At 35.4% G+C, this 6,565-nt stretch overlaps 1 pseudogene; it reads left to right on the top strand.

Annotated features, from left to right (window-relative positions):
* The first annotated feature begins 2,775 nt into the window (after window positions 1-2,775).
* LOC116120337 lies at window positions 2,776-4,512 on the top strand (annotated as a pseudogene).
* Window positions 4,513-6,565: the final 2,053 nt, after the last annotated feature.

Below are 6,565 nucleotides of genomic sequence, written 5' to 3'. Positions count from 1 at the left end.
AAAAAATGCTTTCAAATATATATATAAAAATGCGTGTGTTTTTTTTGTTAATTAAAGTGTCTGAACCAGTTTACGCATACTTTAACTAATATATAGGACTAATCCTTAGGGGGGGGTATCCCATAACAACCCACCATTGTGGCCTCCCGGTAAATCATGGGCAAAGATAACCTTTGCTCTATTGGGAAATCGAACATGTGATTGGGGGTTAAACCATGCATAGCTGATAGCTCCCTTAGTTCACCTTTAAAAAAATGTGTTTTTTCTATTGTTAAAAAAAGGTATTTTGTCACCTCACCAAGATCATTAAGTCTTAAACGCTAATGATTTTAAAAAACCATTAGATACGCATGAAAAAAGTTATAATAATAATAATTAAAACACAACAAAAAAAAAAAAAACCTTCAAGTATAACAAAAACCACAAATAAAAGAGGAATTTTGATACTTTTGAAAATCAATAAAGCTTGGAATTTAGCTATTTCTCGAGAGTGGATGAAATAACCCTTATATATAACTTCTAAATGCAATTTTTTTTTTTTTTTGTTGGTCTTCTATATGGGATTGTGAGGTTACTTTATACAAGACAACCTAATGATAGATTATTTGTGGACCTAACATAAAAAAAAGGGTCACATTTCACACATTTTGTCAAGGGGAAACCTCAATTGTCAAAATTTCTATAACACTCTTTATGAGTCCCACAAACTTTAAACCACAAAATTGAAATTTCATTCAATAACAAACAAAAAGTACGTCTACGGCCTAACTACCAGATTCTGAAATTGATGTGTAAATACCCTTCAATAGAAACCTTTTTGATAATTTTATGAAAACGTTTTTTTTATATTTTAAAAAAATAATTATTTTTATTGGGGTTTTTGGAATTCCTAGTAAGCGTAAGTCATCAGCTTGTGTTGGCTACATCGTTACCTTTTGTTACACTTTATTGGTCCTACCGATTGAATGGTCGGTGAAGTGTTTGGATTTTAGAGAACATGTAAATATTTTTTATTTTTAATAACAAATAGTATGGGTTTGCAAATTCTTAAAACTATGATGTGACAAGATGTAATTTTCTTTTAAAGTCTCTCCACAAAATCATGGTCCCAAAAGTTGCCATCAAAGAATCCTATGTTGAGATCAATGGTAGATATTGTAGTGGTCCATAATGTTAATTGAACCAAGTGTGGTGGAAATTGGACACAGATGGGACCACGGATAATATTACACTAACAACCATAGTTTATAATTTTTTTTCACAATCTTGATGTGACAGTTTGTAATTGGTCAGTTCATAACGGGTCTCACTAATTATTGTAAGTTGATTAATTACTAAATACTATATTAGGATTATAAAGAAAATTTGTGAAAAAGATTGTTGTGTAACATTACAGTATAACCCAGGGGACAACTATGGTGGTCCTCAGTGCAGCAGATTTTAATGAGCAATTATAGGTAGTTTAATGACTTCAAATTAACATAAACTATGAATAAAACAATCAAATAAGAAACATATCTTATGTTTGTATGCATCATAGTGAAGTCAACAAAATTAATTAAACAATTATGATCCACTCATTTCAATAAACTTTGTTTGCATTATTAATAATTGGAGATTTTAATATTTGGTTGAATTTATTCAACCATTATATTACAAGCAAATGAGCTCAAACATTCAACTATTGTGATATCATTCTATTTTTTTTTTTTTTTTTGTTTAGAGAATTTGTTATATGATAATATTTATTATTTCTCAAAGCACAAAATCTTATAAAACTCTAACCCAACTATTTATAAAAGGTTTAAAAAATGGGGGTATTTTTTAAAAGCGTCAAATCCTTCTATAACTATTAAAAATTCCTCATTTCGGGAAATTTTAATAATTATTAAAGAGTTTTTAATAGTTTATAAAATAATAAATTTGGTCAGATGGTAGCTCTTTAACCATTGAACCCTAGCATGATAAATGCGATTATAATAAACCTTTTAAAATATAACACTTTTAAAGTGATTGACGTGGCAAGTTCTTATTGGGCACATAACAAAAAAAACTCTACTTGGGCACATGAGAGTACATTACTTGTCCCAGAGTCAAATCACCTATGACGTTTCTTCGTCCATCAAGCTCACGTGCGAGCCTACCATTGGCCCATTAGATTAAACTATTAATTCCACTAACAACAGACAACTGTAATTAGTCTTCTTCTCCTCTTCTTCAGTCGTTAAATCACATGTTACATACATGCATGCTTAAATACAAAACACATACATACACATGATTCGCATGAATACATACAACCATATTTCTAATTAAAATTGATATAATTTGATAAAAAGTAATAAATTATGTCAAAATATTTGAGAATTCAGGCATCATGGTGATGAGAGAGGAGTTGAACAGTTGATAGACAGATAGATCATAGATATATATACATACAAAACATACAATGATACACATATCATCAACATTAATCCATCTTTTTCTTTTTCAATTTAATATAAAAACTTTCCAACTGCCCCACAAACGTTATATTATATATTAATTATTACACACATAATGGTAGCGTTTTGTTCTTTCACGTTCATCTTTCCTTACCACGCTGACCCTTTACAGTTTTTTAAACTTTTTTCCAAAAATCTCGCTGGAGATTCTGTACCGTCGGCGGCGGAGCTATTTCCTTCACATGGCAACCGAGTTTGCCACCTGTAGACTATGGACTCACTCTTTCCAAAAAATATACTACGGAAAAGGCTCGGCAACAAGCCCGCCGGGATGGCGCCGCCGGTGATGAAGAGGGAGCAGGAGGGTTACTTGCCGGAGGCCGTGATGGTTTACGCTGTGGTGCCGGATCGAGGTGGTGGATAACCCTGACGTGCCCAGCTACCAACCGTACGTGCATGGTAAATGTGTACCTCCGGCTTTGATACCGTTGCATATGCATGGAGTGAGCATGGAAGCCGATTGCTGTTTGGATACGGCTTATGTTACCGTCGAAGGAACTTGGCGTGTGCACTGTGTTACGACCAGCAGGAAATGCGATTGCAGGATTGCTATTCCACTTGGGGAGCAGGTACCAAAATGGCGTTTATTTTTCTTGTTCTTAATTTCGGGTTTTTGTTACGCTACCGGGTCCATTAATGTTACCGGAGTCCAGTAGTGATTACGCTGTGGTGATAACGTTTACTGGAATTGTGATGTTATTGGGGTGTTTCTACCAGTTGATCAACGGAAGAAACTTGCCGGTAACGTTACGGGACAGTAAGAGGGTACGACCGGTTTAGGGTTTAGGAACATCTTTGAGTTGGTTATTATGTAAATAATGTTTGAAGAAGCTTAATTTATGTTCTCAAGAGATAAAACATGATGTGGCTAACAGGGTTCACTTCTAGGTGTTGAGGTAGACATTGCTGGAAGACTATTTCACACCAAGTTGATCACTGAAGAAGATGCAGAGTTTCAGGACAATGTTGCGAAAACCAAAACGGCGGCCGCTTTCTGAAAGGCCAAATCTACACTTTCAAAATCCCACAGGTAATTTTGATTGATTCTCAGGAGTTGTTTCATTTCTTCTGCAATTTGCTGCAATGTTTTATGTGTTTTTCACCATTTTTAGGTTGATGGAGGTTCCACTCTTTCAATTAAAGTCAGTGGTCTCAGAAATTGACATATGAAGAGGGCCAGTTGTGTCTCAGTGTACCGTTCAATTTTCCGGATATGTATTTCCTGTGGGGAAGAAAATTTCAAGAGAGAAAAGATACAATTGAATGTTAACTCCGGCTTAAGTGCAGTAATTGAATGCAAAGTACTAGCCATCCTCTGAAGGTAAGTTGTTTTCGCGATGATGATAAGTTTCCGATTAGGTTCAGATACATTGATTGTGACATAATTATAATGAATTCCAGGAAGTAAGTCGCGGTGCAGGGAAAGCGAGTTTCATTATGAAGCACAAGTGCCAGCATGGTCCAGTTCTGACCTCAAATTTTCGTATACAGTAAGATTTTGGCTTTCCCTTGTAATGCTTGAGTATGATGTGAAGAAGAATTAACTAATTCTGCTTGAGCGTTTGTGTTATTAGGTTCTTCGGATGATTATTTGGTGGCATTCTGTTACAATTCCATCTTTGCATGATTTGATCAAAGACAGATGTTCTGCCTCTCTTTTCCCTGGAAAGAGCCAGAGTAGAAAGGTTTTCCGGAAGGCAGTGGTGTTTTTAGTTGATATAAGTGGAAGTATGCGGGAGACCTTCTTGAGAATGCGAAAAATGCCCTATTGGCATCTTTCTCTAACCTCAGCCCAGAGGATTCCCAAAATCATTGCTTTCAATGGGGAGATTCGCTTATTCTCATCGTCAATGGAGCTGGCCTACAGGGAGCTATCCAAAATGCTACCCAGTGGCTTAACGATAATTTAATTGCAGATGGTGGTACAGAAATTTTGTCCCCTTAAACAGGTTCGTTAAAGTTACCATTCAAGTATCCAGCTTCTAGAGTTAACAGTTGCTTCCATTAAGTTCCCAACTGCATAGTAACCTATGTGACATAAAAAAGGAGATGGGGTCTACTTCGTTTAATTCAGTCATGTTGTAGCGGGGTCATTGTCACTTGGTTCATTAGTATCGGATTGTGGGGATCATGCATCACCTCCATGCATTAATAAGATTGATGGTTTTGTGGCCATTTTGATAACAGCCTGTATCCTCAGGACCACTGAAGGGGTTAGGTTGCATTGTTGGAGATTTGAAGTTGTTAATTTGTAACCGATTGTGTAGTTTGTGTTGTTTTGAGCTGAATTAACTCACTCTAAGCTAAGTCAAAACGCATCAAGTGGTGTCAGAGCTTTGGTTGTGTAGAGTGAGTTCATTCGTTCTCATTTCTGGTCGGTTTCATCTTTTTGCCGTATTTTCATTTGACCGAGTTTCATCACCTTGTAAATTTGAGAACAAATCTTCTTCAACTCGGAGAGAGTGATGTGAATTCACATTCAAGGCAGCCCGTTAAACTTCATATGAGGCAAACAAGGTTGATGCGTTTTAACTTAGCTAGAGTGAGCTGAAAATGCTTTCAAACTGCAATGACAAGTGATAATGCAACTAACTCCAATTGGCTATCCAAAAAACACTTAAAATAACACAAAACACACACATAATACACGAGATAATATAAAAAGATAAAATCCTAACAATCTAATTTGTGGTGGTTAGAAGTTTTTGTCATTACATTCTAGCATCATAGTACCATAAATTATCAAAATTGCATTTTGAAATGGTTTTTTGAAACTAGAGATGGGTTTGAATTAGAACAAGATTGAGACTTCACATGACTCAACAATCACTGACTAAGATGATAAAGCTTTGAAAAGTGTTTTTGATTCTTATTCAAAGGTAACTTTAGAATCAAAGAACAACGACGGAAGCTCATTACTAGAAAACATTACCAAGGAGAATGATTGTGTTAATCTTGATTTGACTGTCAAGATTAGTCCTAGAACCTGTTGTTCAACTTCGACACCTATGTTGGCACCACTTGATGTAGATTCTTTAATGCAACCTTATGATCTTAAAACAAATTATCTGTCATCGCGGACTCAGTTTCTTCACTACCAGCTAAATCCACGAATCAAGCTTATTCGTAAAAGGATAGAGATGGTAAGCGGTTGGAGGAGAGTTTTGTATCAAAAAGTTTTATCTAATAGTGAAGTTAGTGGAATTCTGTCTGATGATTCCCAAAAAGAAAAGAAGTAGAAGTGACAATAGGAGAGGAAGAGACAAAGCTTAATGTATCTAAACCAAACCCCTTTAGTAAAAACGAGGTACTATAATTTTAATTACTATATGTTGACAAAAAACTATAATCCCTTCAATAAATTTAATTGCTCTATGTAGATAAAACACTTTAACTCGGGGACGGGGCGGAGATGGGATGGGGTTTGGCATAACCCTGCCCCCGACCTCGCCCTGCAGCCACCCCGAATTTATCAAATCTTGTTACCAATCAATGTGGGCTTTTTTTTTTTTTTTTTTTTTTGTTTGAGTAACCAAGATGTTCGACTAGCTTGTGTGCAACTCAATTAATATCCGAGGTCTATTGAACATCCTACAAGCTCAAAGGACCAAGTAAGTCACACTGTTAATGTAATAGATGATCCCAAAGTTTGAACTTTGAACCTAAGAACTCAACGAAGAAAGCAAACATCCTTGACCGTCAAGACAACCCTTGGGGTTCAACGTGGTTTTACCAAAATTGTAGTTCTATTTTTTGGTCTCTTAATAAAAAGGACACGTTTCTTAGTACAAATAAATATACTATAAATAAATAAATAAAAACCCTTCTCATTTTCTTCTTGATTATGCATATATTATAAATTTAAGGCACATTGCCGATGTTTAATTAGTGTAAATTAAGGTGGAGTGATGGGCCACCTGCATAATTAGTGCCAAGTTAGGCAGGCCTACTGCCTAAATAAAGTGCTTGTCCCACCCCGACATGTTGGATTAAAACTAGCGTCAATTAACCGATAAGGTTCACAATTAAATAAAAATAATCCTTTTGAGGTTTATGATATA

This window comes from Pistacia vera, unplaced genomic scaffold (genome assembly GCF_008641045.1).
Source record: "Pistacia vera cultivar Batoury unplaced genomic scaffold, PisVer_v2 Contig93, whole genome shotgun sequence".
Taxonomy (NCBI): domain Eukaryota; kingdom Viridiplantae; phylum Streptophyta; class Magnoliopsida; order Sapindales; family Anacardiaceae; genus Pistacia; species Pistacia vera.
The sequence above is the reverse complement of the archived record's forward strand: the minus strand, read 5'-3'. Positions and strand labels throughout refer to the sequence as shown.